The following is a 20,275-nucleotide window of genomic DNA, read 5'->3' as shown; positions in this document are numbered from 1 at the left end:
TGGTCGCGTCTGATTCTACGGTCCGACCTTTCTCGACTCTCGAACTTCTACTACTCGGCTTCGATCTTTTACTCACTCTGTTCCCGGTCTTCAACTCCCACTCAACTAACTGCTCTCTTTCCAACGAAACAATTTTATGTAATCGAAAACATGAGATTGCAGATTTCAGAGAAGTTTCATGACAACAATGATTTCCAGCCAGCACGTGGAACTCTTGAGAAAACTCAGTTGAGAAAGAACATTCTGCTCACCAAAAATCCTTAAAATCTCCAGACGCAATCTTCCGGATAATTTAAATTTTGTCAATTTTAGAAATTTCTGGAAAAGATGAATACAAAATTCTTACGGTGTTACAAACATTTCCGTACACAATTATGAAAGTAAAATGCTGATTTAATAGTGATTATTCAACAGTTATATAATAACCTCATTGTGTAAATTCTCTTTAACGTAATGTTAACTAAGTTGCAGTGTTTGCTTTTCGTAATGAAGATAACAATTCATGAGCAATGTGAATAATTTTTATAACACTATTTCCTTCTTTCTTAGTCGTGTAACGTGATTTTAAAAAACACAAGTGATTATGTAAATAAAATTAAGTTGAATAACATAATGTGTCGTAGCGTTACCAAGAATTGAAGTACAGTACTATAACATCTAATAATATCACATAATATCCTATAACATCCTATAACATCCCCCGGCGATTAAACTTTGACGCATTCGTGCTGTCGAAAATAAAAGAAAAAATGTAATTGACATAAAAATTAGTAATTGACCGACAAGAGTCTGCTTCATCTTACAAACAATCGATCCGCCCTGCTGAACGAACTCATTTTTCAATTGTAAATATCTGACAATTCACGACTATCCCGTTGCTTCTTTTTTTGAACATGTCAGGAACTAAAGATCAGCAAAAGTTTACTACATCTTCCTAAAAGTCCTTTCGCCTTAGTGACTCGATTCCCATCCAATTGCAAATACCTTACAATTTACGACAACAATTGATTCATGTTATTCTTAAATAAGTCAATAAATAACGATCTGCAAGAGTCTGCTTCAGCTTCTTCACCCCTTTAGCTCTAGCGAGTGAACTAATTTTTCTATTATAAATGTCTGAAGATATACGAAAACTCCGTCCATTTATTTTATTTTTCAATATCTCAGTAACTAACAATCAACAAGCTTGTGCTTCTCCTTTCCAACACTGAATTCGCCCTACTGATCAAATAGAGCCTGCTTTAACTTCCATCACTCCTTTTGCCCTACTGAATAAACTCAATTTTAAATATCACAATGTGCTACAACTCCGTTCCTTCGTTTTATTCTAAAATCTGTCAGTAACTAACGATTAGCAAGAGCCTGCTTCTAATTTTTAACATTCCTTTCGTCCTACGGAATGGACTCACTTTTCAATCGTACATATCTGACAAGATACAACAATTCCGCTTTTTCATTCATTCTTATATATGTCGGCAAATAACGTTCAATTTCCAAACACTCCTTCATCCTGCGGAATAGCCTCGCTTTTCAATTGTAAACATCTGAGAATTTAAGAAAATTCCTTTCTTTCATTTTGTTCTTAAGCAAATCCGTAACTAAGGATCCGCAACAGTTTGCTTTATCCCAAAAACCCCTTTCGCCTTACTGAATTGACTCACTTTTCCATTGTAAATGTCTGACAATTTAAAAAATTCCGTTTTTTCATATTATTCTTAAATATGTTTTCAACCAAATATCTCCAAGAGTATCCATTAACTCTCAAACATTCCTTTCGCCCGACTGAATAGACTCGTTTTTCAGTTGTAAATACCCGACAACTTGCGACAATTGTGTTCTTCCATATTATTTTTTAAATAAGTCGGCCACTAACCATCAGCAAGAGTTTACTTCAGCTTCCAAACACTCCTCTCCCCCTTTTGATTGCACTAACCATTCAATTGTAGATATATGACAATTTAAAACATTTCCGTTTTCATATTACTCTTAAATAAGCCAGTAACTAATGATCAGCCATAGTTGACTTCAGCCTCCCAACACTCCTATAGCCAAACTGAAAAGAATCATTTTTCAATAGAGAATAATTTCAACTAGCGATCCGGAAAAGTCTGCTTCAACTTCCTCTCGCGCTGCTCCTCCTCTTCACTCCTTTCGCGCTGCTAAGTAGACTCACTCTTCAAATGTAAATATCTGAGAATTTATAATTCATTCTTTCATTTTAGTCTTATGTATGTCAGTAAGTAACGAACAGGAAGAGTCTGCTTCATTTTCGAAACACCGTTTTCGTTCTACTGAATGGAGTCACTTTTTAGTTGTACATATCTGACTGTTATGTCAATTCCGTTCTTTCATATATATTTAAATATGTCAGTAGCTACAGATCTGCAAGTGTCTGCTAAGCACCCACACTCCTTTCGCCCTGCTAAATGGACTGAACTTTCAGTTTAAAATATGTGACATTTTACGACTACTCTCTTCTTTAATTTTATTTTTACATATCTGAGTAACTAACGGTTAGCAAAAGTCTGCTACATCTTCCAAGAACTCCTTGCGTCTTACAGAATGTCTCAATTTTTAAATTGTAAATATCTTCACTTTCTGACAATTGCGTTCTTTTTTCATTCTTTAATACGCCAGGAAGTAATGATCACCATGAGTAAGCTTCACCTTACAAACATTTTAAGCCCTAGTGAATGGACTCACTTTTGAATGGAACACATCTAACAATTTCGGAAAAGTTCGTTCTATCAATTTGTTCTTAAAAATGTCAGCAACTTACGATAAGCCGGAGTCTCCTTCAGCTTTCTAACACTTCTTTCGAAATTCTGAATGGACTCATTTTTCATTGCAGATGTGATAATTTACAAAACAGACAATTTACGAAAATTCAGTTTTTTTCGTTTTATTCTGAAACATGTCAGTAAGAAACGATTAGCTACAGTTTGCTTCATGCTCGAAACACTTCTTTCGCCGATCTGCAAGTGTCCGCTTAAGCACCCATACCGCTTTCAAACTGCTAAAAGAATTGAAATTTCAATTTTAAATATCTGATTATCCAAGTGACTGCATTAGCTGCTAAACACTCCTTTCGCCCTACTGAATACTCTCGTTTTTCAATTGTACATATCTGACAATTTACGTAATTGTGGTCTTTCATTTTATTTTTAATTATATCGGTAACAAACGATCACCAAGACTCAGCTTAGTCTTTCAAACTCTCTGACCCTACTTAATGGAGTCATTTTTGAATCGTTAATAACAGACAATAAAAAATATTTCCGTTATTTATATTTATTCTTAAATATGTCAGTTACTAACGATGAGCAAGAATCTGCTTCATCTTTCAAATACTCCATTCAACACTTTTCTATAATAAATATCTGAGTTTTACAAGAATTCCGATCTTTCATTTTATTCTTATATATGTCGACAATTAACGACCAATAAGAGCTCCCAGACACTACTTTTGATATGCTGTATAGACTCGCTTTGAACTGTAAATATCTGAGAATTTACGACAATTCCGTTCTTTCATTATAATTTTAAATATTTTAGTTACTAGCGATCAACAAGATTTTCCTTCACCTTACTCTTTTTCCTAACTCTTTTTTCGCCTTACTGAGCGGATCAACTTTCCAAGTGTAAATATGTGACAATTTCTTTCAATTCCCATCCATGATTTTATTCTTAAATACGCTAGTAACTAACGAGAGTCTGTTACATCTTCCAAATACTCCTTTCCCCCCGAATGAATCGACACATTTTCAATTGCAAATATCCGACAATTTACAATTTCGATTCTTTTTTTCATTTTTAAGAAAGTCACTAACTGACAATGATGTTTTCAATTGTAAACATCTTAGAATTTAGGACAACTCCGTTCTTCATTTTATTCTTAAACACGTCAGTAACTAACTATCAGCGACTGTTTGTTTCATCTTAAAAAACCTTCCTCCTCGTTAGTGGACTCAGTTTTCAATTGTAAATATCTGTCAATTTAAACAATTCCGTTTTCTCATATTATTCTTAAATATGTCTTCACCAAGGATCTCCAAGAGTCTCGATTAGCTGCCAAACACTCCTACCCTCTACTGAACATACTCTTTTTCAAGTGTAAATATCCGACAATTTACGACAATTGGGTTCTTTCATTTTTTAACATATATGTCCGTAACTTTCCATCAGCAAGAGTCCGCTTAATCTGCCAAAAGCTGTCTCCCTACTCAATGAGGTCATTTTTCTATTCTAAATGACAGAGAATTGTCGACAATTTCGTTCTTTAATTTTATTCTAAACTATGTCAGTAACTAGCGATCATGAACGTCTATTTCATTTTGCAAACTCATATCATACGCTCCTGAATAGGCAACTTTTCAATTCTAAGTATCCGACAATTTACTAAAAATCCGTTCCTTCATTTTATTTTTAAATGCGTAACTAAGTATAAGCAACAGTCTGCTAAATCTTCCAAGCACTCGTTCCCTCTACAGATTGAACTCACATCTCAATTGTAAATATTTGACGATTTTCTAAAATTACGTTCTTTCATATTATTCTCATATATTTCTTCATCTAGCCTTCAGCAAGAGTCTCCTTCACCTTCCAAACACTTTTCTGCACCTTGTGATTGCACTAAGTCTTCAATTGTAAATACCTGACAATGTACAACAGTTACGTTTTTTTTTCATTTTTTTCCTAAATATGTCAGTAACTACTACACACAATGAGTCTACTTGAGCTATCCAACATTCCTTTCGTCCTACTGAATGTACTCACTTTCCTATTGCAAAGATCTGACTGTTCACCACAAATACCTTTTTTCATTTAATTCATAATATGTCAAAAACTAACGATCCGTAACAGTCTGTTTCAACTTCCACGCTGCTTTCGCAATGTTGAGTGTATTTACTTTTCAATTGTAAATATTGGGAGACCCGGGTTCGATTCCCGGCGGGAGCTCATGTGGTTCGGATTCCACGTTAATCAGTAGGTCCACGTCTCATATAGCCTCGCTGCTGAAAGGGACGCTAAACTAAAATCAACTAAAATCAACTCAATTGTAAATATCTGTCAATTCAAAAAAATCCATTCATTCATATTATTCTCATATATTTCTTCAACTATCAATCAGCAAGAGTCTGCTTCAAATTCCGAACACTGCTCTGCAACTAGCGAATCTACGAATTTTTCACGCGCAAATATATTCGCATGGTCAGCAATTCCGTTCTTGCAATTTATTGGTAAATATGTATAAAACTAATAATCAGCAAGAGTCTGCTTGATATAAGCAAAAATCCTTTCGCCCTACAGAATGGACTTACTTTTCAATTGTAAATATGTGAATTTTAGGACAATACCGTTGTATCATTTTATTCTTAAATATGTTACCAACGAACGATTTCGTTGGTCGGCCGTAGCTTCCAAACCTTCCTTTCGCGATACTGAATTGACACACTTTTCAATTGTAAATATCTGACAATTTACGACAATTGCCTTCTTTTCATATATTCTGAAATATAACGGCAAAAAACGATCAGCATGAGTCTGCTTTATTTTCCAAACACTTCTTTCGGCCTTATGAATAGCCTCACTTTTCGATTGTAAATATCCGACAATTTACGTAATTCCGTTCTCTCATTTGATTAATATATATGCCACAAACTAACGTCAGCAAGATTCTAACTCACCTTCCATACACTCCATTTGCCTTACGGATTAAACCGGTTTTTCAATTGTAAATATCTAACTGTTTTCGACAATTGCATTCCTCATTTTATTTTTAAATATATCAGTAACTTACGATGACCAACAGTCTACTTCAGTTTCCAAACACTCCTTTCGCCCTATTGAATATGCTGGCTTTTCAATTGTAAATATATGAAAACTTACGATAATTCAGTTATTACATATATTTCTTAAATATGTTACTAACAAACGATGAGAAGGAGACTGCTTAAATTTCTAGACACTCCTTTCACCTTAGTGAATTGCCTCAATTGCCAAAAGTAATAATCTGACGATGTACGATAAATCCGATGTTTCAATTTATTCTTAAATATGTCAGTAACTAACGATGAGCAAGAATCTGCTTCTTCTTTCAAACACTCCCTTCGCCACTTTTTATGGTAAATATCTGAAAATTTTCAAGAATTTCCTTCTTTCAACTTATTTTTATATAAGTTCGCAACTCACGATCAACCAAAGTCCAATTCAGCTTCCCCCAGCAATCCTTTCGCCACGGTGAATAGAGTCGGTTTTAATTGTAAATATCTGATAATTTACGACAATTCTGCTCTTCCATTTTATTTTTAAACATGTCAGTAACTAATCAGAAACAATTTGTTTCATGTTAAAAAAGAAATTTTTTGCCCTCCTGATTGCAAACTTTACAATTGTAAATATCTGACAATTTAATTAATTCCATTTTTTCATATTATTCTTAAATATGTCTTCAACTAAAGACTCCAAGAGAGTCTACTCTTTCGACCTACGGAATATACTCGTTTTTCAATTGTAAATATAAGACAATTTACGACAATTGAGTTTTACATTTTATTTTTAGATACGTCGTCAACTAACGATCAGTAAGTGTCCGCTTAATCTTCCAAACACATACACCCTACTTAATGGGATAATTTTTCTATTGTAAATAGATAATTTACGACAATTCAGTTATTTAAATTTATTCTAAAATATGTCAGTAACTAACGATCATGAACGTCATTTTATTTTATGATTTCTTATTCTTAAATGTGTCAGTAACTAATGATAAGCAAAAGTGTCCTAAATCTTGCAATCTCCTTTTCCCCTACTGAATGAACTCACTCTTCAGTTATAAATATTTGGCAACTTACAACAATCACGTTTTTTATATTGTCCTCATATATTTCTTCAACTAGCGATCAGCAAGTGTCCCTTTCACCTTCCAAACGCTCCTCTCCTGTTGTGAAAGCACTAACTCCTCAATTGTAAGTATATGGCAATTTACAGCAATTCCGTTCTTTCCTTTTATTCTTAAATAATTCAGTGCCTAACGATCACCAAAAGTCTACTTCAGCTTCCCAGCACTCCTTTTACCCTACTGAATGGAATTACTTTTCAATAAAAAATGTCTTCAACCTACGACCAGCAAAAGTCTGCTTCAACTTCGAAACACTCGTTTCGCACTCCTAAAAAGGCTCATTTTTCAAATATAAATATCTGACAATTAAAAAAATTCCGTTCTTTCAACTTAATCTTAAATAAGTCAGTAAGTATTCAACAGCAAGAGTCTAATAAATCTTGTCAACACACCTTTTGCAAAACTGAATGGAATCACTTTTCAATAGATAATGTCTTGAACTAACGATCTGCAAAAGACTGCTTCAAATTAATTACACTCCTTTAGTCTTGCTAAATACACTCACTTTACAATCGAAAATGTCTGCAAATTGCTGATAATACCGTGCTTTGATTGTATTATTCAATATCACAATTACTAGCGATCAGCAAGATTCCAAACTTTCTTTTCGGTCTAGTGAATGGACCCAATTTCGAATTGTAAATATCTGACAATTTACATCAATACCGTTCTTGCTTTTTCCTTAAATACGATAGTAAGTAACGATCAACGATAGTCTACTACAACCTCCAAATACTCCTTTCCTCCGTAAGATTGGACTCATTTTTCAATTGTAACTACCCGACAATTTACGAAAATCCGTTCCTTCTTTTCATTGTAAAAAAAAGTCAGTAGCTCACGATCAGTAACACTCTACATCATCTTCCAAACACTCCTCAATGGAATAACTTTTCAATAGAAAATGTCTTCTACTTACGATGTGCAAAATTCTGCTTCCGCTTTCAATTACTCCTTTCTCCCTGAAAATAGACTCATTTTTCTAATGTAAATATCTGGTAAAGAACGACAAATCCGTTGTTTCATTTTATTCATAAGTCAGTAACTAACGATCAGCAAGAGTCTACTTCATATTTCAAACACTCCTTTTGCCTTACTGAATGAAATAACTTTTAAAAACATAATGTCTTCAACTAACGATCTGCAAAACACTGCTTCAACTTTCAAACACTCCTTTAGCCCTTCTAGGTAGAATCACTTTACAAACGTAAATCTCTGACAATGTACGACAATTTCGTTCTTTAATTTTATTCCTAAATAATTCAGCAACTAATGATCAAGAAGAGTCTACTTAAGTCTCCCAACACTCCTTTTACCCTACTGAATGGAATCACTTTTCATTAGATAATAATTTCCACTAGCGATTTCCAAAGACTGCTTCAACTTTCTAACACTCGTTTCCCTATGCTAATCAGATTTACTTTTCAAGTGTAAATAACTGAGAATTTCCAACAATTCCGTTCCTTCATTTTAGTCTAGAATAAGTCGTAACTAACGCTCAGGAAGAGTCTGCTTCACCATCCCAACACTTTATACGTTCTACTCAATGGACTCACTTTTGAATTGCATATATCTAACAATTTAGGAAAGTTCGTTCAATCATTTTAGTCTTGAAAATGTCAGTAAATTATGATCAGCCGGAGTCTGCTTCGGTTTGCTAACACTTCTTTGGAACTACTGAATGGACTCACTTTTCAATTTGCGAATTTGAAAATTTACTACAATTGGGTGCTTTTATTTTTTAAAAAAAATAAGTCAGTGACTAATTGTCAGCAAGGGTCCCTTCATTTCCGAAACCCTACTTTCGACTTACTGATTGTCCTCACTTTTCAACTGTATATATCTGACAATTTAAGAAGTTCAATTTTATTTTTATTTTTTAAGTATGTTAGTAACTAACTATCACCAAGAGTCTGCCTCAACATAAATACACTACCTTCCCCTACTGAATGGACTGACTTTTAATTGTTTATATCTGATAATTTACGACAGTTCCTTTCTTTCATTTTACTCTTAAATACGTCACTAACGAACTATGAGTAAGCGTTCATTCGCTCGCTTCAACATACATACACTCCATTCGCCTACAAAATGGACTCATTTTTAATTGCAAGGATCTGAGAGGTTACGACAATACCGTTCTTTCATTTCTTAAAATGTCATTTCTTAAAATGTTTCAGTTCTTCTTCAAACTAAGAAGCAGAAAGAGTCTGCTTCATTTTCTAAACTCTCGTTTCGCCCTAAGAACGAACTCTCATTTCAATTGTAAATATACGACATTTTATGGCAATTCCGTTATTCCAATTGATTCTTATAAATGTGAGCTACTAACGTTATCAATACTCTACCTCAGCTTCGAAACACGACATTTTAACTACTGAGTATACCGGATTTTCATTTGTTAATATCAGACAATTTTCGATAATACCTCTTCTTCATTTTATTTTTAAATATGTCAGTAACAAACGATTAGACTCAAACTATTAAACTTCCAAACACTCCTTTTCCGCTACTGAGTGGAATTACTTTTTAATAGAAAATGTCATCAACTAACGAACAATCATTTCGTCCTGCTATATGGAATCAGTTTTAAAGTGTGCAATCTGCCCATGAAAAACAATTGCGTTCTTTCATTTTATTCGTAAATACGTCAATAACTAACGATCAGCAAGAACATGCTTCATCTGTGAAGAAATCCCCTTCGCCACTTTTCATGTAAATATCTTACATTGTGCGACATTTCCAATCATTCATTTTATTCATAAATCTGCTAGTAACTAACGATCAACAAGAGTCAGCTACATCTTACTAACACTCCTTTCCCCTTATTGACTGAACTCAATTTGGAATTGTAAATATTTGACTATTTACGACAAAACCATTGATTCATCTTCGAAAATCTTCGAAAAACTCCTTTCGCCTTACTTAATGGTCTCACTTTTGAATTGTAAATATCTGATATTTAAGACAATTCCGCTCTTTCATTTTATTTTTAAATACTTCTGAAGTATTGATCACCAAGATTCTGCTTCAGCTTCCAAGCACTTCTTTCGTTCTAATAAATTGACTCACTTTTGAATTGCAAATATGACAATTTACGACAGTTCCGTTCTTTCATTTTTTTTAAATGTCAGTGACCTCCCATCTTGCACAGACGCTTCATCTTCCAAACACACCTTTCTCCCTACTGAATCCACTCAATTTTCAATTGTAAATATCTGGCAATTTGCGAAAACAACGTTCTTTGATTTTATTCCTGAGTATGCCAGTAAGTAACGATCAAAAAGAATCCACTCCATATTCCAAATACTACTTTAGCCTTTCTGATTGGAATCAGCTTTTAAAAGTTTCCATGAGAGGATGTACTACAAATCCGTTCTTTCATTTTCTTTTTTACTTTCATCTGAGCAACTAATGTTGAGTAAGAGTCTACTTCAGCTTCCATACACTGTTTTATCCCTACTGAATGAACTCACTTTTCAATTGTAAATACTTGATAATTTATTACAATTACGTTCTTTCATATTGATCTCATATATGTCTTCAAGGCAATATAAGACAACTCCGTACTATAATTTTATTGTTAAAAGTGTCAGTAACTTACTATGAGCAAGAGTCTACTTTACCTTCCAAACACTAATTTAGTTCTATCGAATGGAATCACTGTCCAATTGTAAGTATCTGTCAACTTACGTCAATTTCGTTCATTCATAAATTCTGGAATATGTCTCTACTTAACGACTAGCAAGAGTCTGTTTCATATTTGTAACACTTCTTTCGTTCTACTGAATGGACTCACTTTTCAATTGTAAATATGACAATTCCTTTGTTTCATTTTAGACTTAAATATGTCAGTACCTAGCGACCAGCAAGAGTCTCGTTCAGCTCAAATATCCTTATGCCCTACTGAATGGAATCACTGTTCCATATTAAACGTCACAATTTACGAGAATTCTGTTCTTTCATTTTATTCTTAAATATGTCAGTAATAACGATCAACAAGATTCTGCTACATTTTCCTAGCACTTCTTTCGCATTACTGAATGGAATCAATTTCCAATTGTAAATATCTGAAAATTTGCGAAAAACCCATTGTTTCATTCTATTCTTAAATATGCCAGTAATTAACGATCTGCAAGAGTCTGCTTTAGATTCTACACTCCTTTCCTCTGTTTGGAGGACTTACTTTTCAATGTAAATATTTGACAATTTACGAAAACTCAGTTCTTTAATTATATTTTTCATTATCTGAGTAACTAACGATTAGCAAGAGTCTACTACATCTTCAAAAACTCCTTTCGGCTTAATGAAATTCCGTAGTTTTCAGTTGTAAACATCTGAAATTTGCGACAAGTATGTTCTTTCTTTTCATTCTTAAATACGTCAATAAGTAATGACCACCAGGAGTCTGCTTCATCTTACATACACTTTTTTCGTGTACTGAATGGACTCGCTTTTAATTGTAAATATCTGATAGTTTACGACAATACTGTTATTTCATTTTTTTAAAGTGTCAGCAACTAACAATTAGAAAGAGTCTGCTTCATCTTCTAAAACCTCGTTTCTCCCTACTGAACGAACTATCTTTTCAATTGAAAATATCCGACAAATAACGTAATTTCGTTCTTTCAATTGATTCTTGTATATGTCGGCTTCTAACGTGATTAATATTCTATCTCAGCTACCAAACACACCCTTTGCACAACTAAATAATCCGGATGGACTCGCTTTTCAATTGTAAATATCTGACTAATTTCGACAATTCCGTTTCTTGATTTTGCTCTAAAGTATGCCAATAGCTAACGATCTGAAAGGGTCTGCCAAATCTTAGAAACACTCCTTTTCCCCTACTGAGTTCATTCTCATATATGTCTTCAACTACCGATCAGCAGGAGTCTGTTTCACTTGCAAACACTCCACTCCCCTTGTGAACGCACTAACTGTTAAATTGTAAATGTGTGACAATTTACTACTTCATTCTCTCATTGTATTCTTAAATAAGTCAGTTACTAATGGTCAGCAAGATTCTGCTTCATCTTCAAGACTCCTTCCGCACTACTGAACGAACTCACTTTTCAATTGTAAATATTTGAAAATTCACGACTATTCCGCTTCTTCCTTTCATCCTTAAATATGCCAGTAACTAACGATCAAAAAGGGTGTTCTTCATCTTCCAAAACTCCGTTCGCCGTACTAAATGCACTAACTTTTCTATTGTAAATATCTGACAATTTACGAAAATTACGTTATTTCATTTCTTTTTAAATGTCTTCAACTAACGTTCAGCATCAGACTGCTCTATTTTCAAACAAATCTTTCGCTCTACTGAATGTACTCTCTTTTCAATTGTAAATATCAGACAATTTACAACAATTCCGTTCTTCTTATTATATGTATATATATATATATATATATATATATATATATATATATATATATATATATATATATATATATATATATATATATATATATGGGCAACTAACCTCAGCGATTGTCTACCTCAGCTTACAAGCACTCGTCTCACACTACTGAATACACCGTTTTCTCAATTTCAATATTTGACAATTTTCGAAAATTCCGCTCCTTCATTTTTTCTCAAGTACGTCAGTAACTGACGATGAGCAACAATCTGCTTCAGTTTCCAAACACTCTACTCGTTCTACTGACTGGACTCTTTTCCAATTCTAATTATTATTCAGACAATTTACGACAATGCCATTGTTTCATTTTATTTTAAATATGTGAGTAACTAAAGATCAACAAGAGTAGGCTCCATCTTCTACACTCTATTTTTATCCTACTCAAAGGGCTTATTTTCAATTGTAAATATCAGACAATTTACGACAATTCTGTTCCTTCATTTTACTCATAAATACGCCTGTAACTAACGATAAACAAGATTCTGCTACATCTTCCAAACACTTCTTTCGCCTTACTAAACGAACTTACTTTTCCATTGTAAATATCTGACAATTTACAAATATATAGTTCTTCAATTTTGTTCCTAATTATATCAGTAAATAAAGATCAGTAGAGTCTACATCAATTTCCTAACACTCCTTTTGTTCTACTGAACGTTCTCACTTTTCAATGGTAAATAACTGACAATTTCCGTTTATTCCGTTCTTTCATTTTTTTTTAAATATGTCAGTTACTAACGATTACTAAGAATCTGCTTCATTTACTAAACTCTCTTTTCGCCCTACTGAACGGACTCACTTTTCAATTGTAAATATCCGACAATTCGGTTCGTTCATTTTTTCCTAAACACGCCAGTATCTAACGATCAGCAAGATCCCTCTAAATCATCCAAACACTCCTTTATCCTTACTGAATGGTCACATTTTACAATTGAAAATATTCTACAACTTACGGCGAAACCATTTTTCGTTTTATTTTTAAATATGTCAGTAACTAACGATCAGCAAAAATATCCTTCGTCTTTAAAACTCTCTTTTCGCTACTGAAAGGACTTACTTTTCAATTGTAAATACCTGACGATTTACGACGATTCCTTTCGTTCAGTTTATTCTTAAATACGCCAGTGTCTAACGATCAACAAGATTCCTCGACATCTTCCAAAAACTCTATTCCTCTTAGTGAATGGTCTCACTTTACAATTGTTAATATGCGACAACTTACGACAAAACCATTGTAATATTTTATTCTTAAATATGTCAGTGACTAAGTATCAGCTAGAGTCCGCTTCATCTACAAAACGTTCCGTCCGCTCTACTCAACGAACTTATTTTTTAATTGTAAATATTTTTCAATTCATAACTATACCGTTCCTTAGTTTATTCCTAAATGTGTAAGTAACTAACGATCAGCAAGAATCCCCTTCATTTTCTAAACTGTCTTTTTGCCCACCGGACAAACTTATTTTTCAATTGTAAATATATGAAAGTTTACAAAAATTCTGTTCCTTCATTTTATTCTTAATCATGCTAGTAATTAACAACCAACATGGGTCTGCTACATCTTCCAAACACTGCTTTCCCCCTAGCGAATCGACTCACTTTTTAATTGTAAATATCTGACTACACGACAATTCCGTTATGTCATTTTACTTTTAAATACGTCTTCAACTAACGTTCAGCAAGAGTCTACTTCATCTTCCAAACACTCCTTTCTGCCTAGAGAATAGACTCACCTGTCAATTGTAAATATCTGACAATTCACGACTATTCCGCTTCCTCGTTTCATTCTTAAATATGCCAGTAACTAACGATCAAAAAGGGTATTCTACATCTTAAAAAACACACCGTTCTCCGTAATGAATGGACTCGCTTTTGTATTGTAAATATGTGACAATTTACTAAAATTACGTTATTTCATTTCTTTTTTAGATATGTCTTCAAATAATGTTCAGGATCAGTCTGCTTTATATTCGGTCTTGTTATTATATGTATATGGGCAACTAACCTCAGCGATTGTCTACCTCAGCTTACAAGCACTCGTTTCACACTACTGAATAGACCGGCTTCTCAATTTTAAAATCTGACAGTTTTTGAAAATTCCGTTCCTTCATTTTATTTTCAAATAATGGCAGTAACTGACGATGAGCAACAGTCTACTTCAGATTCTAAACACTCCATTCGTCCTACTAACTGGACTCACTTTTCAATTCTAATTATCTGAAATTTACGACAATACCGTTGTTTCATTTATTTTCATTATGTCAGTAACTAACGATAAGGAAAGTACGCTTCATCTTCAAGACTCTATTTCTGCCCTACTGAAAGGTGTTACTTCTTAATTGTAAATATCAGACCATTTACGCAATTCTGTTCGTTCATTTTACTCATAAATACGCCTGTAACTAACGGTATACAAGATTCTGCTACATCTTCCAAACACTTCTTTCGCCTTACTAAGCGAAATCACTTTTCAATTGTAAATACCTGACAATTTACAACAATACCGTTCTTTAACTTTATTCTTAATTATATCAGTAAAACGATCAGTAGAGTTTACGTCAGTTTCCTAACACTCCTTATGTTCTACTGAATGTACTCACTTTTCAGTGGTTAATATCTGCCAATTTCCGTAAATTCCGTTCTTTCATTTTTTCTTATATATGTCAGTTACTAAAGATCACCAAGAATCTGCTTCATCTACTAAACTCTCTTTGCCCTAAAGAACGGACTCACTATTTAATTCTAAATATCTCTTGTTTACGAAATTCCGTTCCTTCATTTTATTCTTAAGCACGCTAGTAATTAACGATAAAGAAGAGTCTGCTACATCTTCCAAACACTCCTTTCGCCCTACTGAATGGAAATGCATTTCAACTGTAAATATCTGACAATCTACGAATATACAGTTGTTTTATTTTATACTTAAATATGTCAGTTACTAAGTATCAGCAAGAGTCTGCTTCAGCTTCCTCACTCATTTAGCACTGCTCACTGGACTCATTTTTTAATTTTACATATCTGAGAATTTACGAGAATACCGTTCTTTTATTTTATTCTTAAATATGTCTTCAACCAACGGTCAACTTGAATCTACTTTAGCTTCCACCACTCCTTTCGCCCTACTGAATAGATTCATTTTTTAATTGCTAATATGACAATTTACGAAAATTCCCATGTTGTTTTTTTTAAATATAAGTCAGGAACTATCGATCTGCAAGAGTCTGCTTCAGCATCCTCACCCCTTTTGTTATATTGAGTGAACTAATTTTTCAATTGTAAACGTCTGAATATATACGAAAATTCCGTCCTTATTACTATTTTTCAATATCCCAGTACAGTAACTAACGATCAACAGGACAGTGATTCTTCCCAACAGTGAATTCGCCCTACTAAATGGACTCACCTATCAATTGTAAATATCTGAGAATATACAATACAGTTGTTTCATTTTATTCTCATAAATGTCTTCTACCAGCGATCAACTGAAGTCTGCTTATAGTTGAATTTAATGAAGTCCTTAAGTCCGTCACTTAATCTTTACTGACAGTAGGTAATCAAAAGAATGCCTTTACATGAGGAGTTACTATTAGCTTTGGATTATTATATCTTTCGCATACCATTTCCCAAGCAAGTTTGAAATTTTCACCTGCACTGATATATTCTCAACTAATTTGCTTGCTTCACCTGATAATGAGGACAATAAATAATGAAATCTTTGAATATCATCTAAACTCTGATTGTTTACAAACTAACTGCTGAAAGTATCACGAAAATGTCTGAAATCTATACCTTAATCTTTAAATGTTGGTAGCTTTGTGACTGGTAATTTTAGACCCCTGTATTCGCGGTTAAATCACCTGACGAATTTGTATTGCTACTACTAGCCTTCTCAGCTGTTTCAACAATTGACGTCATTTTTGCAAGAGTATCGTAGCAAGTAGCTTTAAACAACTCTCTATCCTGTGTATATTCATTGTTTTCGTCCTTTAATTCAAGCTGTTTTTGCACTTCATCATATTCGTTGCTTTGTGACTGGTAACTTTAATTTGCATTATATCACTGTCTGCTCCAAATTGTTCAAGAAATATTTTCATTCTTGTAAGGGAAGATTTAGCTAGGTCTATGGCTTTTATAAGAGAATTTGTATTAGAACTAATTGTTTGTGATATTTCTACCAGAAGTCCTTATAAAAGGAGATCTTTACACAAATAAAAAGAAACAAAAAATATACTTAGCTACGTGACTACTATATGTCGCCTTTGTTATTCTTCAGATTGAAATGCACAGCTCAATGCGTAGTCGCTTACATGATAAGTCCAATAGGTCAATTTTGCTTCTGATTCTTAACTCTCAGTGTATTAACACACACATAGTCAATATGAATGTTTGACAGAAGTAGTAATGGGGACACTTCAGGACACTTTTTGGCCCCTGGGTCCCTGCCTCAGGACCCATGGTCCCTGGCCGGGGTCAATGACCTAGGGGTACATAGGACCACCCCCTCTAAATTTTGGCAGGGGTACCTTGGCCCACCCCCTAAATTTTGGCAGGGGTACATAGGACCACCCCCTTAAATTTTGGGAATTGCCAAATCTAAAAATTTGGTATGGTAGCCTATGACCATAGTATGTACCTCTATCCGTATTGGGGGTCTATATCGTTCCCTTTCATGGGTAAAAAATTGCCAAAAATTCAAATTTCGGAGGTTTTTGACCTAATTTATCCCCTTTGATGAGGTGTTATTACCCTATATGGTTATATGGGCGTATACAGGGGTCCATTCCCTTTTATAAGACATGGGTATATTAATGCACCCCTTGAAAAATTTGGGAGGGGTACCTTGGCCCACCACCTAAATTTTGGAAATTGCCCAATTTAAACATTGGGTATTATAGTACAGGACCCTAATATGTATCATGATAAATTTGGGTGGTCCACCTCGTCCCCTTTTAAGGGTACAAAATTGCCAAAAATATAAACGTAAGCAATACGTTATACCACGTGTTTGGTTTTCGGCCTAATTTACCCCTTGGATGAGGTCCTATTACCTTATATAGTTATATGGGCGTATACAGGGGTCCATTCCTTTTTATAAGACATAGGTATATTAATGCACCCCTTGAAAAATTTGGGAGGGGTACCTTGGCCCACCCCTTAAATTTTGGAAATTGCCAAATCTAAAAATTGGGTGTGGTAGCCTAGGGCCATAGTATGTACCTCTATCAGTATTGGGGGTCTATGTCGTTCCCTTTCATGTGTAAAAAATTACCAAAAATTCAAATTTCGGGGTTTTTTGACCTAATTTATCCCCTTTGATGTGGTGTTATTACCCTATATGGTTATATGGGCGTATACAGTGGTCCATTAGCTTTCATAACATATGGGTACATTAATGCACCTTTTGAAAAATTTGGGAGGGGTACCTTGGCACAGCCCTTAAATTTTGGAAATTGACCAATTCAAACATTGGGTATTATAGTACAGGACCCTAATATGTATCATGATAAATTTGGGTGGTCCACCTTGTTCCCTTCTAGGGGTACACAATTGCCAAATATATAAACGTAAGCAATACGTTGTACCACGTGTTTGGTTTAGACCTAAGTTATCCCCTTGGATGAGGTCCTATTACCTTATATGGTTATATGGGCGTATACAGGGTTCCATTCCCTTTCATAAGATATGGGTATATTGGTGCACCCCGGGAGGGGTACCTTACCCGCCCTTAAATTTTGAAAATTGCTCAATTTCAACATTTGTTATTATAGTACTGGACCCTAACATGTATTATGATAAATTTGGGTGGTCCACCTCGTTCCCTTTTAGGGGTACAAAATTGCCAAAATATAAACGTAAGCAATACGTTATACCACGTGTTTGGTTTTTTGACCTAATTTATCTCCTTGGATGAGGTCCTATTACCTTATATGGTTATATGGTTATGTATAGGGTTTTATTTCCTTTCATAAGACATAGGTACATTTGTGCACCCCGGGAGGGGTACCTTGACCCTCCCCTTAAATTTTTGGAAATTGCTCAATTTAAACATTTGATATTATAGTACTGGATCCTAACATGTATTACGATAAATTTGGGTGGTCCACCTCGTTCCCTTCTAGGGGTACAAATTTGCCAAAATATAAACGTAAGCAATACGTTGTACCACGAGTTTGTTCCTTTGGCCCAATTTATTTTCTTGGATGAAGTCCTATTACCTTATATGGTTATATGGTTATGTATAGGGGTCTATTCCCTATCATAAGACATAGGTACATTTGTGCACCCCGGGAGGGGTACCTTGACCCACCCCTTAAATTTTTAGAAATTGCTCAATTTAAACATTTGGTATTATAGTACTGGATCCTAACATGTATTATGATAAATTTGGGTGGTCCACCTCGTTCCCTTTCATGGGTACGAAATGCCAAATTTTAGTACAACCACGTGTTTCGTTTTTGACCTAATTTATCCTCTTGGATGAGGTCCTATTACCTTATATGGTTATATGGTTATGTATTGGGGTCTATTCCCTATCATAAGACATAGGTACATTTGTGACACCCTTTAAAAAATTTGGGAGGGGTACCTTGGCCCACCCCTTAAATTTTAGAAATTGATCATTTTACATATTTGGTATAATAGTATAGGACCCTAATATATATTACTATACATTTGGATGGTCCACCTCGTTCCCTTTCATGGGTACGAAATTGCCAAATTTTAGTACAACCACGTGTTTCGTTTTTGACCTAATTTATTCCCTTCGATGATGTCCTATTACCTTATATGGTTATATGGTCATGTATATAGGTTCATTTCATATCATAAGACATGAGTACATTGATGCATCCTTTAAAATTTGGGAGGGGTATCTTGACTCATCCACTCAGTTTTAGAAATTGTTTAATATAAGCATTTGGTATCTTCGTACAGGTCTTCAATATGTACGACTATAAATTTGGATGGTCCACATCGTTCCCTTTCATGGGTAAAGAACTACCAAAAATCAAATTTCGGAGGTTATTGACTCCTATTTAGCACATTATATGGTTCATTACCTCTGTATGTTTATGTTCTCTTTTAAATTTGGGAATTATAAAATAACATAATTTGGTAAACGTTTTCTAGGACCCATTGGTGTTCCTCTTATGGCCAAATATTCAAAATTTAAAGGTTATTAACCGGCTTTATTATTAAATGAGTACAGGATTTATTACTTTTCCATAAGACACAGGTGTATTTGTGTATCAATCTTAAATTTTGGGAGGGGTACATTTCTTATTGTCATATCAATAATTGGTAAATGTTCTTTGGGTAAATCATTATGATCACGTGATCAGTTATTGACCTATGATGGGATTAGGAGTCCAGGACATTGGTACATTTAAACTTTGTAGGATAATTTGAGAATGCGTCATTGGAATTGATTATTACAGCCAAATATAAACGTAAGCAATACGATGTACCACGTGATTGACCTTGATGAGGTAGTGTACAGGGATACATAGCTGACCTTATTGAATCTTAGGACTCATAGTCTTAAGGGAATACATGCTACAACACTGGCAAAGTTATTGTTGATGCAATTTGATTGGTTGATCACTATCTTTCGTGCAATCTGATTGGCTGATCACTATCTTTCGTGCAATCTGATTGGTTGCTGATTTTCAAATTTTTGCTGCATTCAGTTTTAAGTTTTGTTTAACATTTAAAAATCTTGGTTTCGTTCAACATTTTGCACTCACTGATAAATATGATCAAAACCGTTTATTTGTTAATCGAATAGTTAAAAACCGGATAAAGTTTGACGGTTAACCGTGAAACGTAAATTTTTTTCACTTTGAAAATTTTTTGTTTGAAAGTTTTTGTTTGAAAACTCTTGTTTCAAATTTGTGTTTGAATTTTTTTGTTTCAGAATTTTGTTTGAAATTTGTTTCAAAATTTTTTGTTCGAA

The sequence above is a fragment of the Thermobia domestica genome, chromosome 10 (assembly GCF_964235325.1).
Source record: "Thermobia domestica chromosome 10, izTheDome1.hap1.1, whole genome shotgun sequence".
NCBI lineage: Eukaryota > Metazoa > Arthropoda > Insecta > Zygentoma > Lepismatidae > Thermobia > Thermobia domestica.
Note: the sequence above shows the minus strand (reverse complement) of the source record.